The sequence below is a fragment of the Lathyrus oleraceus genome, chromosome 7, assembly GCF_024323335.1.
Source record: "Lathyrus oleraceus cultivar Zhongwan6 chromosome 7, CAAS_Psat_ZW6_1.0, whole genome shotgun sequence".
Classification (NCBI taxonomy): Eukaryota; Viridiplantae; Streptophyta; class Magnoliopsida; order Fabales; family Fabaceae; genus Lathyrus; species Lathyrus oleraceus.
This window is the reverse complement of record NC_066585.1, coordinates 240,575,494-240,601,952: the sequence shown is the minus strand read 5'-3', so window position 1 is coordinate 240,601,952 and position 26,459 is coordinate 240,575,494.

Here is a 26,459-nt window from a genome sequence, read left to right as displayed (position 1 = left end):
GGCACAAGGCCAATTTTCCGGTATTCAGACCGAAGGAGTTTCCGACGATCAGGTCGATGTACTCATGGCACAAGGCCAATTTTCCGGTATTCAGACCGAAGAAGTATTCTCCTCTCCGTTGGTGTCGATAAACGTCGAGTTTTTCCCAATCATCCGTTGATGATTTGGTTGTGTTCACTCTCCCCAGTAGAGTTTCCTCCTCTCCGTTGGTGTCGATAAACGTCGAGTTTTTCCCGATCATCCGTTGATGATTTGGTTGTGTTCACTCTCCCCAGTAGAGTTTCCTCCTCTCCGTTGGTGTCGATAAACGTCGAGTTTTTCCCGATCATCCGTTGATGATTTGGTTGTGTTCACTCTCCCCAGTAGAGTTTCCTCCTCTCCGTTGGTGTCGATAGACGTCGAGTTTTTCCTATTCGTCCTATGACGTCTAGTTGTACCTGTCCCCACGTGGATTTACCTCTCCGTTGGTCTTGGTAAACGTTGAGTTTTTCCCATTTCGTCCGTTGACGTATGGTTGTATCCCTTCCATTCATTCATTAATGTCTGGTTACCTCTCCGTTGGTCTTGGTAAACGTCGAGTTTTTCCTAGTTGTCCGTTGGCATCTAGTTGTGATTTCTATTCCCATTCGTCATCGTTGTGATGTCTGGATGTGGCCATACCCTTTGAAAACCAAAAAACAAAAAATATATACCCAGCAATAAATATCAAATCCCAGTGGACGTTTCCATTGGTGGATCCCTGTATTGTGCAAATTCTACGGTTCTTTGGTATTCAATCCCTGTTTACCCTGAAAGTCTGACAGCCGTTGCTCTCATCCATTCGGGTTCCCAGCTGATTGAATAGGGGCAGACATCACTCTATAACAGAATGTTCCCTAGGGTGTAATGAATATGGTCTTCTCCATATCCTCGGGTGCCATCTTAATCTGATTAGATCCGGAAAATCCATCCATAAACGAAAAGACTTTGAATTTAGCAGTATTGTCTACCAACATATCAATGTGTGGCAGAGGGAAATCATCTTTCGGACTGACTTTATTCAAATCTCTATAGTCAACACACATGCATACTTTTCCATCTTTCTTTGGAACATGCACAATGTTGCTCACCCATTGCGGATACTCAGCGGTCACAAGGAAACCGACATCAATCTGCTTCTGAACTTCCTCTTTGATCTTCACAGCCATATCAAGATGTGTTCTTCTCAACTTCTGCTTGACTAGAGGGCATTCTGGCTTCAACGGCAATCTATGCTTCACAATATCAGAATCCAACCCAGGCATGTCTTGATAGGACCAAGCAAACACATCTGAATATTCTCGAAGAAGATCAATCAACCCCTTTTTAGCATCTGGACACAAACGAGACCCAATCTTGACTTCCTTCACATCATCTTCGGAACCCAAGTTGACTAGCTCAATCTGCTCTTCGAATGGCTGAATAATCTTTTCATCTTGCTCAAGAAGACGAGACAATTCATCACTCACTTCTACATCACTTTCCTCCTCGGCCTCAAACACAGGGAATTCAAAATTTGGAGAAGGAGAAGGATCATCGTATTCAATGGGGTTAGGAACCAACCTGCATAATGATTTGATATTTTGATTTTAGAGAAGTGAATTTGTGACCAAATATTATGCAGATGGACAATCATATTGTTTATTTATGTTTTTTGTGATTATCATTTTCAGAATAAAGCAAAAAGTAAAAATAAACATCAAAGATGTAGATGAATAGTATTAATTTTATTTATGATCAATTTAAAATGCCCAACAATGTTCACTTCTCCCTTAGGCATAGGAGAAGAATTTTTAAAATATAAAAGCAATTACTTAGGTCGATGCAAAATACTAGGAATATCAATAGCAGTCCAATTGTTGCATGTCTTTCCATGCGTTACAAAGTTGGTGCAGTCTTCCTCTTCACTATCCTCTAGCACAGTAGCTAAGTGTTGTTCATTGCCATGAATGAACCCTCCGCTACGGAAGCTGAGTTGCATATCTTCAGATCTAATGATTGACGAGCCCTTCTGGAACCCCAAACCGGTTCTACCTTTGTTGTCGGAGACCTCTACCATGCGCCCCCACTGATCAACAACACCCTCTTCAATAATCTTTTGCGCATCTTTCAGAGAGGACATAGGTGCCCCAACTCTCTTCTCAGTAGCAATAGATAAGGCTTGGAACGGAGTTCCAACCTCATCCTCAACTTCTACATATGAAAAAGATGACAGATGGCTAACCAACAACGTTTTCTCACCTCCCACAATCACCAACTTGTCATTCTTGACAAATTTGAGCTTCTGATACAGAGTGGAAGTAACAGCTCCTGCTTCATGAATCCATGGCCTTCCCAATAAACAACTGTAGGCAGGGTGAATATCCATTACCTGGAAAGTAATATGAAAGTCACTTGGACCTATCTTGACTAGAAGGTCCACTTCTCCAATGCCTGTCTTGCGCGAGCCATCGAAGGCTTTGACAATTACCCCACTGTACCTTATGGGAGCTCCTTGATAAGATAACTTTGACAGTGTTGATTTTGGAAGCACATTGAGCGACAACCCAGTGTCAACTAGCACGTTTGACAAAACATCTTCCTTGCAATTCATCGAGATGTACAAAGCCAGATTGTGATTTCTTCCCTCCTCAGGGATTTCTTCATCGCAAAAGCTCAAATTGTTGCATGAAGTGATGTTGGCTACAATATGATCAAATTGGGCCACAGTAACATCTTGCTCCACGTATGCCTATTCAAGAACTCTCTGGAGTGCTTCTTTGTGCGCTTCAGAATTTAAAAGCAGAGACAACACGGAAATCTTAGAGGGGATTTGGAGCAACTGCTCAACCACGTTAAATTCACTCTTCTTGATCAGTCGGAGTACCTCATCATCATCACTATTGGCTTTCAAATTGCTGTATTCACCAGACTTATCTTTTGAATAACCAACAGGATCTACACTAGGCACCTCCGCCTTCTTACCAACAATCAATTCTTCTTTATTCTTCGGGATCACCGTTCCAAAAATTCGACCACTGCGGGTCACCTTCGTAACATCTACAATGCTCACTACTGAACTGGTCGTAGGCAAAGGGACCTCTTGACCTTTCTCCATCATTGTAGCATTGTATTGATACAATACAACTTTATCAGATGCATACGGGACTGGGCCCGCCAACCGTATTACCAACGGCAAAACTGGTCTATTACTGACGCTCTGGCTATTGCTGCTATCATACTGAATCACCAACCGCTCTGGTTGTTTGAAAACGGGAACAATGACATTAACATCGTCGTCTATATGACGAGATTGAACAATCTGGATCATGCCTTCATCCATCAGACGTTGGATGTCCCTTTTCACAACAACACACCCCCTTGGGTTCACACTACAAATATCACAACCTTCATGATCATGTTCACATTCACTCACCAAATAGATATCTTTATGCATTTGCACCAAAAATCTTCGGATAAACCGGACATCGAAAACTTTGAATTCACCGGGACAGCCGTCCACCATATTCACTGAAGAATTCCCATGAGCGGGCAAAGGATTAGCTTTCATATTAGGAGCGCGGTCTTCAAAAGACATCATGCCACTCTTCATAAGCTTTTGCACCTCGTACTTCAGCGGATAACAGTTCTCAATATCGTGCCCAGGTGCACCCTGGTGAAAAGCACAGCGAAGTTCGGGTTTATACCACCAAGGAAGTGGTTCTGGTATCTATGGTGGATTCCTTGGTTGAATCAAGTTCTTGAGGACTAAAGATGGGTACAGTTCGGCATATGACATAGGAATCGGGTCGAAAGAGACCTTCCTCCTCTCGAAGTTCTGTTGCTGGTGATGATTGTTGTTGGAATTATTGTTGTTGTAGGTTTTTGTTCTTTGTTGCGGTTGCTGTTGTTGACGTTGATTTTGATACTGATGTTGTTGTTGTTGTTGAATTGGTGTTGTTTGCTGATTTGTGAATACTGGAATGACGGATGATGCTTGATGATGATGATGTTGATGGGGTGGTAAATTTCTTCTGGCTTGAGGCCTCCTCTGCCTCCCACTACTTATTGCATTTGTTTCATTATCCTTTCTCTTGCTAAAATTTCTCCCATACTTGTTGCTCGTTGACGCCTCCTCTTTTGACAATCGTCCTTCAGGGACCCCTTCTTCAAGTCTCATCCCCATGTTTACCATTTCGGTAAAATCACTGGGGGCACTAGCAATCATACGTTCATAGTAAAATGAACTCAGGGTTTTCAAGAAGATCTTTGTCATCTCCTTCTCCTCCAAAGGAGGAGTGATCTTGGCAACCAACTCTCTCCAACACTGGGCATACTCCTTGAATGTCTCCTTATCTTTCTGAGACATGGACCTCAGTTGGTCCCTATCTGGCGCCATATCCACGTTGTATTTGTACTGTTTCACAAAAGCCTCTCCTAGATCATTGAAAGTGCGGATGCTTGCACTATCTAGCCCCATATACCAACGGAGCGCAGCACCTGTCAGGCTATCTTGGAAATAGTGAATCAGCAGTTGATCATTATCTGTCTGGGTTGACATCTTGCGGGCATACATCACAAGATGACTGAGTGGACAAGAGTTCCCCTTATACTTCTCAAAGTTAGGCACTTTGAATTTCACTAGGATCTTGACATTGGGGACTAAGCACAGTTCAGCATCACTCTTCCCAAACAGATCTTTGTCTCTCAGCATTTTCAGTTCCTTGTGCAGCTCAAGGAATTGGTCTTTCATCTCATCCATCTTCTCATAGACGTTTGGGCCCTCAGATGGCTCAGAGTGATAGATGGTGTCTTCTACACGCGACAAAGTATGCACAACGGGAGGTGGCACAGACATGACCGGGCTAGATGCCGGAATGGAAGCAAAAGTAGGAGTGAAACCTTTTGGCACAAAATTAGGTGGCATTCCCCAAGGGAATTGTAAGACCCCAATTTTGGGCCCTAAGATCCCTCATGGCCCATATCATTCATATCATAACCTCAAGGATCATTGCATGCCTTTGTCCCCTCCTAGTGGGTAGATTGCCTTGTAGGTTTGTTTCTTGATCACCAAGCATACTTTGCATTTGTATATCTTTGCTTTCATATGTTTATCATTCAAAAAGTACAAAAATATTGTCAGTCTAACCTTGTTGCTTGCAGTGGAAGCAATCATCAGAAATTAGGTCAAAGTCAGTCATTGATCAGTCAAAGCAATGGATGATGGCCATTCTTGTGGAATTTGGGCATCATGATCATTAATCAAAGGTTCATACACCTGGGGACATCTTTTGAAGTCAAGTTCTCAAAGAATTAGGGTTTGGAATTCATCAGAAGAGGATCAGTCAGTCCCAAAACCCTAGAAACAGTCAAACTTGGTCAACTGTTGGTTTAATCAGGATTTGATGATTAGAATTGATTTAAAGAGTTCACTCATGCTTGTATAAGCCTCATCTATCATGTTCAACCTCATCATGGAAGAAAATCAAGTCAATCAGAAAATTTTCCAGAAATAGAAAGTGGACCTGTAATTTCAACTGCCAAAAATGGAAACTTCTTGATCTTAAACTTGCATCATGATACAAGCTTCAAATGAATTTTTGCCCAACATGAAAGTTGAAGATCTTGTCTTCCCATTTTCAAAAAGTCCAAGAACATCAAAATCCCATGTGTGGTTGTCAAGATATGATCAAATCATTTTCACCAATTTTTGAACTTCAACAAGCCATAACTCTCAAACCATAAGGCCAAATTTGGTGGGGTTTTTTCCTACAAACCACATTTTTCATCCTCTTTCCAAAAATATAAATTTCATGACCTAAAACCCTACCATTCAAAATGGCATTTTTGGACCAATTCCTTCAAAATTCAAAGTTTGACCAAACTTTGACTTTTTGATTTATGGACTTTTTCACCATTTTGCCAATTGGGAAATGTTCCATATATCATTTATGATTTGTTCCAAGCCTAAAACCATCATCATACCACCATTTTCCCATCATTTTGAATCAAATTGCAAAATTGACAAAATTGGCAATTGGCTTCACAAAAGCAAATATAGTACAGCATTTTCTGTACAACCAAAGACAGCATTTGTGCTGGTCATCTGCAGCATGCTCAGGCCCATTAGTGCAGACAAACACACCCACCATTTTCACTTGTTCCATGATTAGCAAAATGGCAAATTGGTTTCACTTGACTAATCCAACTTAGCATTCTCATTAGCTTGGCTAAACAGCAATATAAAGGCTCATTTCCTGCTGATTCAGAACCCTAGTTTTTGGCAGCAGCCACAAAACCAGAAAACACTCTCTCCTCTCACTCGGATATTGCATTTTTTGGCAAAACGGAAAATCCTGCTAAAACACTGAAAACCCTTGAGTCACCTTCATTGTTTCTCCACAAAAACACCTTGGTGAGCTTCCTTGAACCATCAAATATCATCTGTCCAGCCATCTTCTTGTTCTGTCATTACCAAGTCCAACAGTGGCAGTTAAAGTTTTGAAGAGTTTCAAGCAAGTGTGAGTCAAGGATTCTTCAAAGTTTCTTCATTCCAAAAGCATGTTGGACCTCTGATCGAGCTGGAAGTATACAGACAGCACTGTTTCATTGGTTTTTCAAATCAGGTAATTTTTTCAACTTCATTATTTTCTCAAACCTTGCTACACATCATATAGGTCTCACTTAGTAGGTTGATTAAAGTCTTGAATCATGTCAAAAAGTTAACTATGCTTTGAGATATATGTATTTCCATTCCTGTGCTCAAATATGTTTCAGTCGATATAGTTCTATTGAGGATGATTACATGAAAGTTATGTGTAGAATATGCATGCTAGAGGTTTGTGGTGATGATTAACATGCTTGATTTCACTTTCTGGATGCTTCGATTTTTATGAAGTTATACTGTTGCCAGAAACCTGCTGTTTCCTTCCAGAAATCTTGCTTTCATTTTTGCATGAACATTGGTTGTTTGTTAGTGCACATGTTGCATAATACATTTCAATGCCATAGTATGTTTTGAAAGATTTTTTTTTGGTGATTCTAGAGAACTAAAGCATGCTTAATTTGGTTGTGTTTTGGCCAAGAAATCTTCATTTTTCATTTTGTGTGTCCAAACACATTTCTGTTCGATTCACCTGGCTAGTTTGGATTTAATGAAATATGATCCCATGTTCTTGATGCCTGTTGCTAGCGATGCTGTCAGAGTGTTTAACTTGTAATTCTGGGCATGTTGTTTTTTAAGATGCATGATGTTGATTGCTTGAAAGTTACAAATACCATGCTGCCATGCTAAAACCCTGTTGTTATGATGAATGTGCTGCCATACTGTTAATACCTGCTGCTGTTTGGAAATCATAACTCTGCCCAATACAGGAATTCATGATTGTGTGTGTTGTGTTGCTAGCTAATGCACATGCTAATGATGTTTTCATAGGTCATGATCATTGTTGGTTTTGCTTATACTTGGTTGTTCAAATGTTGTATGTTATTTCATGAACTTACCATGATACCATGCTAAACCTTGCTGCTGTTATGCTTGAACCCAAAGAACCATTAAATGCTATAACCGTGTGAACATGCTTAGAAATCCATATGACTCATACTCAGTTTGCTTGTATTATGTTGCTACATGAGCATTAAGGCCATGTTTTTGTGTGATTTGTTTGTTGCAATTGTCGTTTGATGATTAAGATCATGAGATGATGATGTTGATTGTGTGAGACTTGGTTTAGTTTTGGTCATGAGTTGAATGCTGAATGCCAATGCTGCTGTTCAAACCTGATGTCATATCCAGATTTCTCCCTTGAGTATTGCTTGTTTTGCTGTTGGCTAATGCTGTTTAGTGATGCTGTTACATTGTTTGTTTTTGATTGTTGATGTTGGTTATGGTTGGTGCTTGAATACTGAAACCATGCTGTTACTGCCCTGCTGCAAATTTGAAACATGTTGTATGCTGTTGTTTGGTTGCATTGTGAGCATTACCAATTGCCATGTCAGTTGTGTATTGTTGGAATTTCAATTGCCATGACCTTCAATGTTGATGATTGATGACCATGCTATGCTAAACCCTTGCTGATGTATGTTTGGGCTAAGTCATTTTTGATGTTGGTGATAACATGTACTGCTATGCTAAAGAACATGTACTGCCATGCTGAGTTTCAATTGATTATGAATTGATTTCCATGTCCTGTGGCTGTGACAATGATAAACATTGCTTGCTGAATGCTATGCTGCTATGTGCTGTTGGTTGTTTTGTTTGATTTGGTGATGGACATGATAATGAATGCTGTTCTTGATTAAGCCTGCCGCAGTGTTTGAAACTTTAGGCACATGCTCAGCAAAATCCATGTGAAATATATATTGTATGCTGTTACCATTGAAATGTTACATGATGATGATTACATGATGATGATTACATGATTGGATGATATGTTGAATGCTGTTGTTTGGTTGCTGCATAATGATGATGATGCATGAACATGCTTATACCAATGCCATGTTTGTTTGCCTTGCTTTTCGAGTTCATCAGATATTGATTTGTTTGATACTGCTGCTATTGTTTGTTTGGATTAGTTGGATGATGATAAACATTGAAAATGATATTGCTTGCTGTATGATTGAACTGCCCAGGGATTCCACCTGCTGTGTTTGGTCTTGTTGTTATCTCGATAATGCTTAATATGTACATGCTTCTGTCCATGCCAAACCATAAACTTTGCCCAGTTTTTTTTTTTCACAATGCCATGTTGAATGCTATTGTTGTTTGTGTTTACTGCATGATGTTGATGCTACACGTGAACCACTGCCGTGCTGCTGTGTGTGTATGTTGGAATTTATTTGTCAGATGATGAACTTGCTGGAAATATCATGAAGCTTGCTCTGCTGTTTTGAACTTCCCCAGGAAAACCACATGTTATGTATTACATGCTGTTGTGTGTTTGTTGATTGAATTCGATTGGATGTTGTTGAACCATGATGCTGAGCCATGCTGTTAGAAAACCCTAAAGGTTTATGTGAAAAAACCAGAATTTTGCTTTTAGCCGTGAGCACTGTTCCATTGGTTCCATCCAATGAGAACATTTCATTTTGTTTGCCAATGCTGTGTCGTTTCAATTAGTGAGGCAGAAATTACCCAATTGCCACCGGTTGACTTTATTTGACCATTTGCCATGCCTATTGTTTCATATTTCATCCAATATTTCATCCAAACTCCAACAATTATTTTCTCATTCATTTTTTCACCAAAAATTATGAAATTTTTTCCACATGTTCACAAATGAGTCTAATATTTAATTGTGAATTTTAATTAATTTTTCATGTCCTGGATTTTAATTGATAAATGATTTCTTCACATGTGTGCATGAATGATACCCTTTGCCATTTCAATTGTGAAATTGTCATATCATATCCTTTGAGCTTGAAATTTTTTTGTGGTGAAACTAGACACATTGATCTTCATTTCCATATAAAGTTTGTGGATTTCTCATTTGTGGTTTGATAGATATGAATTGTTGAACTAGGGTGTGACAATTTGTGTCACACCAATGATATGCAAATGTATGATTTTTGTTCACATGCTTCCCCTTATCCAAATCACTTGAAATTTTGCATGAATCATCCTTTGTATGTCTATTTCATGTATGAATTTTCTTGGAATTAATCTTGCTGTTTTCCATTTATGTGAGAATTTTCTTCCATGCTTGTTCATTTGTTGACTTCATGTGATACACATTGCCAAATCTTTTGTGAAATTCTCAAATCTTATCACATGACCATGAAATTTCATATGTGATAACTAGACATCTCAAGCTTTGCATTGGTGTTAATATCATTCATTTCTCTTCTGTTTTCAAATTGATATGATTTTTTGAAGTTGACCCTTGTTTGTTGACTTTCACCATGCTTGCTTGAATTTGATTTGACTTCATGAATTTCATTGACTGCCTTCCTCTCATCCAAATGCATGAAATTTTACATGTATACCATGTTAGATGTTAGGATTGAGTGTGATTTATCTCATGATTTTTGAAAATGTTTGAGTTGACTTTTGAATGAAGTCTTTGCTGTTGACTTTTGCATGCTTCATTTGCCATGCTTTGCATCCTTTTGCATATGAATTGACCTTGATGCATGATATAAGTTTGAATCCAATTGTGTTTGATTCCTACATGATTGAGCTTGACTTTGATTGAATATTGCTTGCTGCCTTGACTTTTTCTTTCATCTTTGACCCTAGGCTAGTCCTAGTGGTCTTCTAAGCTTATGTTGAGTTCATCTGTTTCAGGTTAAGCACCAATGCCTTGAGGATCATTCTAATGTGATTAAATTTGATTGTTTGCCTCATGCTAACCCTTGTTTTGTAGGTGACTCATACTTGAGTCTTTGTGCCTTGCACAATTGGTCCCACTGTGTGACCATTGGTTCATTTTCTTTTGCTTTTGATTGTTGAACTGTTTACTAATTGGTTTGACTTTTTCAGGTACTTTAGTTGCCTAAGTTCTTTGAACTTGCTTGCTTGCTTTGCTTTTAGCATTTGCTTTGAGGTATAAATACTTCTTCTTCATGTAGTCTGGAGACCCGGTCTGTTATTTGACCGGGCAAACTGTCTGAAGTCCTCCTTAAGAGGCAATGCCTGTGTTTGTTTAAATTTGTCCTAAGCAGGAAAAGTCCTTCAAGTAAGGCAATTGGTGGAAGGTAGGGATAAGCAATCTATCCCCCACTATTCAGTGTGTCCTCTCTTTGCTCCCAGTACCTGGTTGAAGCAATGAGATAAAACCCAAGATCTAATCGAGTCAATAATGTGGAGAGAGTTCCTACTTTCTGAACTCCCACACTTTCTTTGATGCTCTCTCTGATTTGAGATAGAAGCAATGAGGCACACCCCTCATCTCCTTTTCATCTGCTTCACCTGAGTCCCTCAATGGCCAGGTTAAGAGCGACCTTTACCCATTACAGTGGACTTTTAAAGTCAAACCCTCTTGTGTGAGCCCCCATTGTTTGGCTATAGAGTGTGCTGTTTGTTATTCATTGATTGATTGATTGCTTCATGTGCACTTGTTTGCCTGTATGCTATGCATTTATCATCATCATCAATTGCCATTAGTGCATGATCATATCATTTGTCTGTGTGACTTTTGTTATTGTTGTTTGCCCATTGAGGACAATTGTAAGTCCATTGCTTTGGCATTTGCTCCTGTGATATGGAAGGATAGAGTGTAAGACCTCATTGGTCACTCATATCTTCTGTTTATTTGTGTGTATGTGAGGATACAGTTATAAGTCCCTGTAAGTTGGCATCTGTTATCCTGTGATCATAATTTGATCTGTTTGATCTGTATGTGAGGTTGCAGTTATAAGTCCCTGTAAGTTGGCATCTGCTTTCCTGTGATCATAGTTTGTTCATCTGTTTGTGTGAGAGGTTGCAATTATAAGTCCCTGTAAGTTGGCATTTGCATTCCTGTGATCATGTTGTTGCTTTTGTTCTTGTATGTGAGGATCCATTGTAAGTCCCTGTGATGTGGCATTGGATTTCCTGGGAGCATACTGTGGAGTTAACCTAAGTCCAGATAGATTGGCAGTTGACTTCCATGTCTCATCTTTGTTTTTCTTCTGAGGAGATTAGTGTAAGTCCATTGAGTGGCTTCTGATATCCCATTTTTGTTTTAGGAGATTGGTATAAGACCATTGATTGGCATCCGATATCCGCTTTTACTTGCTTTGCTTGTTTATTATTATTAATTGCCATTCCAAAGGACACACTTGAATCATCTGTCATATGATTTCAAGAAGTGAACCTTCTAAGAAGTTTTACTATCCATCCTTCATCCATTCATCATTCATTATGTCCTAGACTTTTCACACTATACCTTTTCAAAATTGACATAAGTGTTGTGCAAACATCTTCATGTTTTCTAACTAAAAACCTGGACTCAAGTCCTTGACCTTTTTTCCAAAATCCATTTCATAATACTTATTTGAATTGATCTTAATTATACTTTGACTCCATTTTCATAATCATAATCAGTAATTCCACTCATTCACTTGTTTTGGCTTTGTCCATTAATCTTTTCATACATGAGCTATAGGTTTGATTTATCTTAGTGGTTGATGTTAATCTCACCTTCTGTCTTTAGTGATTGAATTGTAAGTCTTCCTCGCCTATTATAGGGTTAACCCCTCCCTGGCCAGTTGAAGCTGTTCTCACATGGTGGACGTTGTTGTTTGTATAAGGTTGAGTTTTCTCCCGTGGATAACGTAAGACCTAGGGTTTGTGTTTAAAATTGAACCTAACCCACTTTTGGAAATCTTTTAGCCGAACTACGGCGTTCTGATCCTTACCTTTGATGGAAGGTACGTAGGCAACGGGTTCATCCGTTCGAACCCAATAACCCAATAACTAACTTGTATATTCTTTTCTCATCATCCCAATCATGTTTGCACAATCTTTTTGTCATAACAAATAATAATTTTGCATAACAAGTGTGAAAAGGGCTCCCTAGGAGTACCTAGGACGTAGTGGGTGCCTAACACCTTCCCATTGCGTAATTTACCCCTTACCCAGAATCTCTGATCTTTTTATTAGTTTTCTACGTGTAAAACTTCTTAGGCTTTTGTTCGCTTTTTAGCCAATCCTTTGGATAAATAAAAGTGCGGTGGCGACTCGAAATATTTCAATGTATCTCTTAGCTTATGATTTAATCGATAGATCATATAGCGACGAATACACCGCTACAGAAAAGTGGCGACTCCACTGGGGAAATCTCACCAGAATCCTTGGTGGTATTGCCTACTTTTCACCATTGTTGTGATATATGTTATTATTCTTTATCTGACATATTTTTGTACAATTTGGGATGACTGTATTGATTGTAATGTGTGAATTGCTTGATATACATTTGCTGTTTGCTTTGGTGATCTGTGAGATGAGTTCTATACCCGAACTCGAGTGCACTCTAGGATAGGAGAATGGCATAGTCTTGTCGACTGGTGTGGAGTAGTCCTTAGCCAGTTGACTTGCGAGCCCATTCACTTGGTGGAGGTCATGTTGAACTAATAATGTCACACAAGTTATTTGTGGTTAGGCATTATTCTTTCAATCATGTTCCGCAGAAGCCAAGGACCTTAGTTTACCAAACCCATCTTGGCCTATTTTTAGGACCGTAGTGCGGAGGTCGTTCAGATGTCAGTTCTGATACGATTGTTACGCGATACTACACTCATAAGAGTTTCTCTTGAGAATATTCTTGGAATACGAGTATTCGTTCCTCCGATAATATTCGAAAGATGGAACGATGATTATGGGAACCTCTGATAGAACATGTCTGGCAGGTTTAAACCCTAGTACACTCCCTTTGGGTGGTTCTTAACCGAGACTCCATGCTCGTGACTCTCAACAAACCCGTGATTCGTGGTTGAGTCGTTCAAACATTGTTAATATCAATGGATCCCGGATCAGGTGTAAAACCTAAAATCCACCAAAGCGGCTGGTTGATATTAAGAATGTTTGAACCGGTTCATGTACCGTTAATATCAATGGAACTTGGGTGTCGATAAGGTGAAAACCTAAATCCACCAAAATGGATGATTGATATTAGGGATACATAGAGCTTTCCCACGACCTTTGTTTGGTGTGCTTTGCTTGATCCTTGAGTGTGTTTGTTGCATTCATGCATTCACGCATTCATCCGCATTCATGTCATCAAAAGAGAAAATTTTCAAGGAACTTAAAGGGTTATTTGCAAAATTTTCAGACATGGAAAGACCGAAAAGGCATACAAAGAAGTACAGCTTTAAGCAGCCCGATGTAAAAGAGTTAAGGAATCTGACATCGTATGTATTAGATCCCTTGGGTTTCAAGGCTCGATATGGGAAGCTTCTGCCGTTGCTGACTACTCAAGTGGATGAGGGATTGATGAGCACTCTTGCTCAGTTCTATGATCCGCTCTATCATTGCTTCTTATTTCCGGACTTCCAGTTGTTGCCGACTTTGGAAGAATACTCTCACCTTATTGGGATTCCGATTCTGGATCAAGTGCCGTTCAGTGGCTTAGAGAGTATTCCATCTGCTCGAGAGATTTCCAGCTTGTTGCACATAGATGAAGATCTGATTAGAGCTAATCTGACTACCAAAGGCGGAATTCAGGGTTTTCCTTCCGAGTTCCTCATTGCCCAAGCAACCTTTTATGGGAAGGCCATGAGTGAGGATGCCTTTGAGGCTCTATTTGTGTTACTCATCTATGGATTGGTGCTATTCCCCAACTTCGACAAGTTCGTCGACATGAACGCCATTAGGATCTTTTCAGTTCTTAATCCGGTTCCGACCTTGTTGGGTGATGCATATGTATCCATGCATCTGAGGAATATGAAGAATGGAGGAGTCATTGTCTGCTGTTTACCCCTGCTGTACAAGTGGTTTATTTCGCACTTGCCGCAGACAGTTGCTTTCAAGGAGAACAAGGGATGTCTACGGTGGTCTCAGAGACTCATGTCTCTCACCAATGATGATATCACCTGGTATGATCGCGTGTATGATACCGTCCAGATCATTAATTCTTGTGGTGAATTCCCCAATGTGCCTCTTCTTGGTACATGTGGTGGGATTACCTACAACCCTACGCTTGCACGTCGTCAGCTTGGGTTCCCCCTAAAGGATAAACCCCATAACATTCTGTTAGAAGGTGTGTTCTTTCAGGAGGGTAAAGATCCCCAAGGCCTGAAAGCCAGATTTGTCCGCGCTTGGCGCAATATTCGCATAAAGAGTAGGAATGAATTGGGTCCAAAGAACTGCATTGCTTTGGAGCCATACACCTCTTGGGTCAGACAGAGGGCTGCTACCTACCTGATGCCATATGATCATCCGAGACCTACACTGTTGGATGTGGCTGGGCCTTCAACCCTCCCTACCCAACGTGTAGAGGAGTTGAGAGAAGAAGACCTTTCGCGTGCCTGGATCCGCGAGAGAGAGGAATTGCTGCAGCAGCTCAAGGAGAAGGATGATATGATTGAATTTCTCGAGCACCGAGTGATCGACGATCCGAACGACACTTGGACTTCTCTGCTTCCTCAGTCATCCAAATTCTGGAAAAGGAAGTATGATCAACTTGCAAAGGAGAAAGCTGATATGGAGGCTGCCTATGAGAGAGAGATCAAGAAGTTGTACACTTCTCGTCTTCCGGCATCCCGAGCTAATAGGGATCCATAGGATGTCATTTACCTTTTCTCTTTGTAATATTTAAAAGAATGCTGTACTTCTTTGTCTTAATATTTTGAATGAAATATTTTCCATGAGTAATTAAAATGTTTAAATATTCGAAATATTGCAAATGTACCCTAAGGGTTCCTTGAAAATCAAAGCATTTGCACAAGCATTTCATGCATCATTCTTGCATAAACAGGTACCCATTTTCTGGTCTTCCGGTTCTAACCTTCTGTTCTTCATTTATTTTGAAGACAAGCTGACTCACCGGTATTATACGAGAGTCAACTCTGCAAGGATTATGGAGCAATTGGAACAAGAGAATCAGACTTTGAGAGATGAAGTCGCCAGACTTGGCGCTCTGATGGAGCAACTCCTTGCTGCCCAGAATCAGCCTGCTTCCCAACAGCCAGCAACTCCGGTTCAGCGGACGGTTATTTCTGAGATAGCTACATCAACGGTGCCTGTCAGTGCCCATCAGCCTAATGCCATGCCTCCCGGTTTTCCTTGGGGGATGCCTCCTGGCTTCATGCCTGATCTGCCAGCTCCTACCTTTGCTCAAATGCCGGCATCTAGCCCGGTCCCTATTCCTGTTCCTCCTGTCGTGCATACCATGCCAAGGGTAGACGACACCATTTATCACTCTGAAGCTTCTGAGGGCTCAGATGTTCACGAGAAAATGGATGCAATGAACGATCAATTCCTCGAGCTGAGAAAGGAATTGAGAACTCTCAGAGGCAAAGATCTCTTCGGCAAGTCTGCAGCCGAACTTTGTCTGGTTCCCGGTGTGAAGATACCTGTCAAATTCAAGGTCCCAGACTTTGAAAAATATAAGGGGAACACTTGTCCTTTGGCACACTTGGTTATGTATGCCAGAAAGATGTCCACGCAGACCGACAACGATCAACTCTTGATCCACTACTTCCAAGACAGTTTGTCTGGTGCTGCCCTTCGTTGGTACATGAGTCTGGACAGCGTCAACATCCGCTCTTTCAATGACCTTGGCGAAGCTTTCGTCAAGCAATATAAATACAATGTTGACATGGCGCCTGACAGAGATCAACTCAGGTCTATGTCACAAAAGGACAAAGAGACGTTCAAGGAGTACGCCCAGAGATGGCGTGAGCTGGCAGCTCAAATCACTCCACCATTAGAAGAGAAAGAGATGACCAAGATCTTTCTGAAGACTCTTGGGTCATTTTATTATGAGAGAATGGTGGCCAGCGCTCCCTCTGATTTCACCGAGATGGTGAACATGGGGATGCGTCTTGAAGAAGGTGTCCGTGAAGGACGGTTGGCTAAAGATGATGGTTCTTCCTCTAAACGGTATGGAGCGTTTAAGAGGAAAGAAGGTGAAGCCCATGCTGTGCAGTCTCAGCCAAAGCATCGAAGACCCTCTGTTCAGAGGAAGCCTGCACATCGTGCCGGACATCAGCATCAGGTGGCTAGTGTGGCACCTGTATTCAAGGATAATGCTCAGCAGTATCAGCATCAGCAGCAATATCCACAACCGCAATATCAACAGCAACAGCAGCGTCCACAGCAACAGGCTTACCAGCCTCGTGGAAGTACAACCAATCAAGCAAATGTGAACTATGATAGGAAGAAGGTCAGCTTCGACCCTATTCCGATGACATATACAGAGCTTTATCCCTCCTTGTTGGAGAGGAAGTTGGTTTCACCCAGGGATCCTCCTGCAATTCCTGCCAACCCGCAATGGTGGTACAAACCAGACCAGCATTGTGTCTACCATTCCGGTGCTCCGGGCCACAGCGTTGAGAACTGTTTCCCACTGAAGAATAAGGTTCAAGACCTCATGAGAAGCGGAATTCTGAGTTTTGAAGACTCAAACCCGAATGTCACCAGGAACCCATTGCCTTCGCATGGGAAATCCGTGAATATGATCCAGGAAGACCTTGGGAAATACAAGGTGAAGTATGTCAGTCACATCCGGCAGTCATTGGTTGGATTACATAAGATGCTGTGTCAGCACAGCTATTTGAAGCATAACCATGACCAATGCCGCGTCTGTTCGGTCAATCGCTTGGGTTGTGATCAGGTTCGCCGAGAACTGCAAATGATGTTGAATGAAGGTACCATTGAGATTCTCCAGAATCGAAATGTGGATGTAGTTGAGCCCGAAGTGAGTGTCATCTCCCCGGTGTTCAAGTTGCCAGAGCCCGTTGTTATTCGTTACAATAGCAACAAGCCTAAAGCTTCGCCTTCTCTGATTATCAAACCAGCTGGCCCTGTGCCTTATTCATCTGATAAAGCTGTACCTTTCAGATACAATCCTGTTGCTGTCCAGGATGGGGTTGAAATACCTCTGCCATCTACTTCTGTGACCACTATTGCTGATGTTAGTGGGTTGACCCGCAGTGGTCGTGTCTTTTCTGCGCCTGCTAAGGCTGTTTCTTCTGAATCTGTTGAGCGCCCTGTAGGGAATGCTGTGAATGTTCAGAACCCGGCACTTGCTGTTGCCCCGCCGTCCTCCTCTGCTGTACCAAAGACTCCCATTTCTTCAGTTGGCCCAAGTGGCATTGTTGATGAAGAATCTGATGAGATGCTGAGGCTCATCAGAAAGAGTGAGTACAATATTGTAGACCAGCTTCTACACACGCCCTCCAAGATTTCTATTCTTTCTCTATTGCTGAATTCAGAGCCTCATAGGGAATCTCTGCAGAAAGTCTTGGACCTGGCGTATGTCGATCACGACGTCACCCTGGAACAATTTGATAGCATTGTTGCAAACATTACCGCTTGCAACACTCTGAGCTTTTGTGACGCTGATCTCCCTGAGGAGGGAAGAGACCACAACATGGCTTTACACATCTCGATGAACTGTAAATCTGATGCAATGTCCAATGTACTGGTGGACACTGGATCGTCCCTTAATGTATTGCCAAAATCCACACTCTCTCGATTGTCATATCAAGGTCCTCCTATGAGGCAGAGTGGGGTTGTTGTTAAAGCTTTTGATGGGTCGCGCAAGACCGTGATTGGGGAAGTTGATCTCCCAATCAAGATTGGACCAAGTGATTTCCAGATCACTTTTCAAGTAATGGATATTCACCCATCATACAGCTGTCTCTTGGGCAGACCATGGATTCACGAGGCTGGCGCCGTGACATCCACCCTACACCAAAAGCTGAAGTTTGTGAAAAACAAGAAATTGGTTGTAGTAGGGGGAGAAAAGGCTCTCCTGGTCAGTAATTGTCTTCTTTCTCGTACATTGATGCAGAGGATGAAGTTGGAACTCAGTTTCAAGCTTTATCTATTGATAAACCAATCGAGAAGAAGTCTCCTTCATTCACTTCCTACCGTGATGCTAAGCTGGCCATTGAATGTGGTGCAGTTGCTGGATTAGGGAAAGTGCTTGAACTTGAAGATAACCGATCCCGGGCTGGCATTGGCTATGGTTCTGGGGCATGCAATGAGCAAGGTCTGTTCACCAGTGGAGGATTCATCCATGCTGATCAACCTGCAGAAGAGGAAGCTGCTGCTATCATTGAAGAAGAAGATGCAGAAGACTTGAACAATTTTGTTATTCCTGGTGGTGTCTGCCACAATTGGGTCGCTGTGGATGTTCCTACAGTTATCCATAGATCAGAGTAATTGTTCATTTTGTTTAAAACCCTTCTCCCATGCCAAAAGGAGAAGTGATGACATTGTTGGCAAAGCATATATACAATGATATTTTCATTCAATTTTTGCATTGTCAAACATTTGTTTTTCCTTTGTTTTCACTTTTTGCTTTTCTTTATGAAATCAGTGATCACAAAAAACCATAAAAACAAAAATAAAAGCTGTAAAAGCAACATTCTTTCATCTGCATAATGATTTGCTTGTTTAAATTCTGAAGTTTTTCTTAACCAAAATCATTATGCAGGTTGATCCTAAAACCCATTGAACATAATGATCCAACGCCATCTCCCAATTTTGAATTCCCTGTATTTGAGGCAGAAGAAGATGACGTTGAAGAGATTCCTGATGAGATCACCCGTCTCCTTGAGCACGAAGAGAAGATCATTCAGCCGCATCTCGAAGACTTGGAAACAGTCAACTTGGGATCTGAAGATTGTGAGCGCCTGGTGAAGATTGGGGCACTTCTTGAAGGGTCTGTTAAGGAAGATTTGATCAGCTTGCTACGAGAATATTCAGATATCTTTGCTTGGTCCTATGAAGACATGCCGGGTTTAGATACAGATATTGTGCAACATTTCCTGCCTTTGAAGCCTGAGTGCGTGCCTGTGAAGCAGAAGCTCAGAAGAACTCATCCAGATATGGCAGTGAAGATCAAAGAGGAAGTTCAGAAGCAAATTGATGCGGGGTTTCTGGTGACTTCGACATATCCTCAATGGGTGGCCAATATTGTGCCTGTTCCTAAGAAGGACGGAAAAGTCCGTATGTGCGTTGATTACAGAGATTTGAATAAAGCTAGCCCAAAAGATGATTTTCCTCTACCACACATTGACATGTTGGTAGACAATACAGCTAAATTCAAAGTCTTTTCCTTTATGGACGGATTTTCCGGATATAATCAAATCAAGATGGCACCAGAGGATATGGAGAAGACAACATTCATCACACCTTGGGGAACATTCTGTTATCGAGTGATGCCCTTCGGTTTGAAGAACGCCGGAGCCACGTATCAACGAGCTATGACTACCTTGTTTCATGATATGATGCACAAGGAGATAGAAGTCTATGTTGATGATATGATTGCTAAGTCCCGAACGGAAGTTGAGCATATTGAGCATTTGTTGAAGCTTTTTCAGCGTTTGAGGAAGTTCCAGCTTCGTCTGAATCCGAACAAATGTACTTTTGGAGTCCGTTCCGGCAAGTTGTTGGGTTTTGTGGTAAGTGAAAGAGGTATTGAGGTTGATCCTGCAAAGGTCAAAGCAATACAAGAGATGCCCGCACCCAAAACTGAGAAGCAAGTCCGAGGTTTTCTTGGCCGCTTGAACTACATTTCCAGATTTATATCCCACATGACTGCCACATGTGCGCCGATATTCAAGCTCCTCCGGAAAGATCAGTCTCATGATTGGACCGAGGATTGCCAGAAAGCTTTCGACAGTATCAAAGATTATCTGTCCGAACCTCCGATTTTGTCTCCGCCAGTGGAAGGAAGACCTCTGATTATGTACTTAACAGTTCTTGAAGACTCGATGGGTTGTGTACTCGGTCAACAAGATGAATCAGGGAAGAAGGAGTTTGCTATCTACTACCTCAGTAAGAAGTTTACTGATTGTGAGTCTCGGTACTCTATGCTTGAGAAGACGTGCTGTGCTTTAGCTTGGGCAGCTAAGCGTTTGCGCCAGTACATGATAATCATACAACTTGGTTGATATCCAGAATGGATCCAATTAAGTATATCTTCGAGAAGCCTGCTTTAACTGGGAGGATTGCCCGTTGGCAGATGCTGTTGTCTGAGTATGATATTGAGTATCGAGCTCAGAAAGCTATCAAAGGTAGTATCTTGGCTGACCATCTAGCGCACCAGCCAATTGAAGATCATCAGTCTGTTCAGTATGACTTCCCTGACGAGGAAATTCTGTATTTGAAGATGAAAGATTGCGATGAGCCTACACTTGATGAAGGTCCAGAACCTGGTTCCAGATGGACGATGGTGTTTGATGGCGCTGTTAATCAATATGGAAATGGAATTGGGGCAGTAATTGTTAATCCCCAGGGATCGCACATTCCATTTACAGCAAGGCTAACCTTCAAATGCACGAATAATATGGCGGAGTATGAAGCCTGTATTATGGGACTTGAAGAATGCATTGATTTGAGAATCAAGTATCTTGATGTCTATGGTGATTCAGCTTTGGTTGTCAATCAGATCAAAGGTGAATGGGAGACAAATCAACCAGGTCTCATCCCATACAGAGATTATGCAAGGAGAATTTCAACTTTCTTCACAGAAGTTGAATTTTATCATATTCCTCGAGAGGATAATCGGATGGCAGATGCCCTTGCTACGCTTGCTTCCATGATTGTTGTCAGATGGTGGAATGATGTTCCCAACATTACTGTGATGCGCTTGGACAGACCCGCTCACATATTTGCAATTGAAGAAGTGAAAGATGACAAGCCTTGGTATTTTGATATCAAGAATTTCCTCCAGAACCAGGTCTACCCGCCTGGGGCATCTGTGAAAGATAGGAAAACTTTGAGAAGGTTGTCAGGCAGTTTCTACCTCAGTGGTGAAGTGCTGTACAAGAGAAATTTTGATATGGTTTTGCTCAGATGCGTGGATAGACACGAAGCAAACCTGTTGATGACTGAGGTCCATGAGGGTTCATTTGGTACTCATTCCAATGGACATGCCATGGCTAAGAAATGTTGAGAGCAGGCTACTATTGGCTGACAATGGAGTCTGACTGTTGCAAGTATGTGAAGAAATGTCACAAGTGTCAAATTTATGCGGATAAGATTCATATTCCTCCGACACTCCTGAATGTGATTTCATCACCATGGCCTTTCTCTATGTGGGGAATCGACATGATCGGCATGATTGAGCCGAAAGCGTCCAACGGACATCGGTTTATTCTCGTAGCAATTGATTACTTCACCAAATGGGTTGAAGCCGCTTCGTACGCGAATGTAACCAGACAGGTGGTTGTGAAGTTTATCAAGAACCAGCTGATTTGCCGTTATGGTGTGCCAGAGAGGATCATTACTGATAATGGATCCAATCTGAATAACAAGATGATGGATGAGTTGTGCGCTGAATTCAAGATTGCACACCATAATTCCTCTCCTTACAGACCTAAGATGAATGGGGCTGTTGAAGCTGCTAACAAGAATATCAAGAGAATTATCCAGAAGATGACTGTCACGTACAAAGATTGGCATGAGATGCTGCCATTTGCTTTGCATGGATATCGTACGTCTGTACGCACTTCAACAGGGGCAACCCCTTTCTCTCTTGTTTATGGCATGGAAGCCGTTCTCCCAGTAGAGGTGGAGATCCCATCAATGCGAGTCTTGATGGAAGCCAAGTTGACTGATGCTGAATGGATTCAGAGTCGTTATGACCAGTTGAATTTGATTGAAGAGAAGAGATTAACTGCCATGTGCCATGGTCAGTTGTATCAGCAGAGAATGAAGAAAGCATTCGACAAGAAGGTCAAGCCTCGTGTGTTCCGAGAAGGTGACCTTGTGCTCAAGAAAGTTTTGTCTTTCGCGCCCGATTCCAGGGGCAAGTGGACTCCAAACTACGAGGGTCCATATGTTGTTAAGAGAGCCTTTTCAGGCGGAGCTTTGATGCTTACAACAATGGATGGGGAGGATTTCACTCGTCCTGTGAATTCAGATGCAGTTAAGAGATACTTTGCCTAAAAAAAAAAGTATATGCAAATGAAAAAAAAATGAAATGAAAAAAACAGAATAGCTCGCTAAGTTGAAAACCCGAAAGGGCGGCTTAGGCAAAAATGAGCGTCTCGGTGGAGAACCCGCAAGGGTAATCCAGGCAAAAATTAGAGACTTGAAAAAAATATATTTGCATCCCGCTAGATTGAGTACCTCACTCTGGGGCAATCTAGGCAAAAATTAGGGATTTGGCAAGTAACTGCATCCTGACAAGACTTTCTGGTTCATCAGTCGTCATTTCGTCAGAAGATTCTCGATTCGTCGTCAACTGAAGCTTCGGATACATCGAGATTCAAATTGGTAGAGAAAGGATCATTATGTTCAATGTAGCCCTCTTCCAATATATATCACTGATTTCAAATTTGTACAGATCTATGGAGTCTTGCCATTTGCAGACTACCATTCTATCAAATCAATTTGAGCTTTTTATCCAATTATTTGCACTCTTATTTGTTTCAATTCAACAAATGTTTTGCATGTTTTAAATTGATAAAATGTCATTGTTTTAAACAAATCAAATTTTTCAAAATTTTTGTTTAAACAAAGTGAACATTCACAAGATTGAAAGGATACTCAAGAATATCTCAGTGCTCTCCCGAGGGTGGCATGATTCCCAACAGGTAAGACATTTGTTCATATTCCTGGTTTGGTGGTATCTTCTTTCTTCAGATCTTTGTTGAGGTTGTTCCTCAGACAGAGTTGTTGTTGGGGTTGTTCCCCAGTACAGTCGCAAGTAAGTGTTGTTGAAGACTTCGTTTCTCCAGCAGCAGTTTTCCCCTAGCATGGGTGTTTTCTTAGAAGTTTCGGCGGTTGATGGTTTGTCATCTTGGTGCCCCGTCACTTTCTCCAGTGGGTCGTATTCCCCAGACTTTATTTGTCTCCTCAGCACAGTCATGAGTATAACTGATTGATTGATACTCCCCTCGGAGTCGCGAGTAGAGCTGTTATTAATATCCCCACCAGGGTTGCAAGTGGAGTTGTTACCGCTTTTCCCCATGCAGTGTGCCAGCGGATTTGTCTGTTTCCTCAGCACGATCGCTTTCTTTTTGAAGACTTGGTAGGTCAGTGGTTTGATACCCGGTACTTTACCTTTTCCCCGGCGAAGTCGTCTGTGGAATTGTTGCTATCTCTCCATCAGAGTTATTCTCTCCAGCAGAGCAGGATTTATTTTCCTGAGCAGTTTTGATTTGGGTTGACATCCCAGTATTTCAACCATCTTTTCCTCAGCTTAGTCTGCAGAATGTTTGTTGTGGCAGTTTCGCCTGTTGAATACTCCTTCAATCCCCAGTATGGTCGGATGATGGCTCTAGCCTCCAGTGAACGGATTTATTTCCTGACTGTTTGTGATCCCCAGTAGAGTGGCTTATATTGCAGAATCTACTTGTTGTGATCAGTTTGCTGTGTATTCTCCCCAAGTGGAGTGGTTCGTTGCAGAATCTATTTGTTTGATCTGTCCTCCCTCAGTGGTTTGTTCCCAAGAGAGTAGCCGACAGTTTTCCCCAGTAGAGTTGCTTATGCAGTCAGATTCTATTTGGATGATATCATTCTCCCTCAGTGGGTTGTCCCCCAGCGGAGTTATGTGGATTTGCTTTTACAGCAGTTCGTGCTTACGCACTCTTTGTTTCTCAGTTGACACTGGGATCCCCTGCAGATATACTTTGGGACTTCTCTTGTTCCCCTACAGATTCGTCTTGGTGGCTGCTTTGCCCGTTGTGACTTTCTGTACCCTGATCGGGTTGTTTCCTGATATCTCTGATTCTCTGCTTCTTCGGCAGTACTTGCAGATCTTTGCTTTATAGCATGTAGATCTCCGCAGATTGGCTCTCCAGCTGGTTTTTCCCTGGAAGTATAATACCGGACGTTTGGTTCCTGAACCTGTTTGTGTTAGAATTGTCTGTTTTGTCAGCATTCATCAAACATGAATCACGCATATTCATGCATATTCATAAACATTCAGATATTCATGTTGCATTTTTGCCATATATCTTTTGTTTGTCGTGTCTCCTGCTATGGTGATATAGATCTCTTTACAGGTCTCCCCAAGCAGATGTTGGGTGTTATAAATCTCTCCATATAGAGTCAACCCCATAAGCAGAAAATGTTGTCTTTCCTTCTGCAGTTCCCCACTGAGATATATCCTCGTGGATGACGGTTTCTTCCGTTTCCTCCCAACATATATATTGGGGTGGATTTTCCTATTTGAGTTACATCCTCATTAGGACGTGTCTTTATTCAGTCTGTCTTTTCGGATCATTCCCGAATTGGCTATTTGTCAGATATCTTGTGCTTCCCAGTGGGTTGTTCCCCAGCGGAATGTTTTTTGGGCCTCTACCCAGTAACCGGTAGTTGTAAGTCCTATCTTTTCCTGGCTTTCTTAACAGAATTTGTGGTTATACACCTTTTATTCTCCAGCCAGAGTTTTTGGTTTTCTACCTCATACCCGGTAGTTGTAAAATCCTATTTTTCTGCTCTTCAGCAGTTCGTGGTTTGTTATAAACCCTATTTTGGTTTCCCGTGCGGATTTGTGATTTGTTCTATCCCCACGCGGAGTTGTTGGTCTTCTACCCCGTATTCGGTAGATGTAAACCCTAATTTTGTGGTTATCTTCATTCAATATTTGATGATGATTTTCCTTTGCTTGTATAAGTTGCTCAGATCAGCACTTATATCCTCAGCAAGTCTTTTGTGGATAATTGCCGTATGCTAGCAATTTTATCCCCAGTGGGTCTTTTCACCGTATGCTAGTGATTTGTTCCCCGGATCATTGGTTGTATACCAATGCATCCCCAGTTAGTTTTCTGTCGATAATTGCCGGATGCTTGCAATTTATCCTCAGCAGTTCGCCTTTCATTTACCCTTTTGTTGGTAATGTCTGTTGCTCCTTTTGATTGGTTATCATTATATACCTAATTTGGTATCCCGATGCCTTTCTGTTCGGTTGATTTATCCTTTATTAACCCAGTAACCGGTTGTGGATAATCTTCCATGCGAGTATATTATTCACGGTCTGCCGGTAATGAATAATATATCTCATGCACTCTTCAGTCGAAGCCTTTTGTGTTTCCCCAGTCGAGTAAGATTCGTTATTTCCCTTTGTGGAGTCGAATATTTCTTGTTGTTGGATAATTGCCGGATGCTTGCAATTTATCCTTTGAGTTGTCTTTCGTTTACCCGTATGCTTGGTATCGATTGTCTCTCTTTTTGGTTAGTCACCTATTATATACCCAGTAACCGGTATCTCTGGTGTCTTTTCCTTTCGAGTGTATTATTCACGGTCTGCCGGTAATGAATAATATTCTCATGCGCTCTTTAGTTGGAATCCTTTGTTGATTTTCCCCAACTGAGCAAGATTCGTATTCTTTGTAGAATCGAATAGCCATCCTTTAACCAGTTTGTGTTTTGGATGATGAGTGTTTTGGAAGTGAAAACCAATTCACGTTTTCGGTAGATCACCTATTATATACCCAGTAACCGGTATCTCTGGTGTTTCTTACCATGCGAGTTTATTATCTACGTTCTGACGGTAATAGATAATATATCTCATGCGAGTATTCTTATCCACGGTCTGCCGGTAATGGATATTATATCTCATGCACTCTTTGGGTTTGTGTCCCCATTTGAGTAAGATTCGTTTTCCCGTTGTGGATTCGAATGCCCATCCTATAAGTTGTTTTGCTTTTTCAAGCCCTCCTTTCGGATGATGAGTGTTTTGGAAGTGAAAACCAATCCACGTTTTCGGATTTTATCCTATAAACAACCCAGTAACCGGTTCAGGATAATTTCCCTTTCGAGTATATTATTCACGGTCTGCCGGTAATGAATAATATGTCTCATCTGAGTATTCTATCCACGTTCTGACGGTAATGGATATTATATCTCGTTCGCT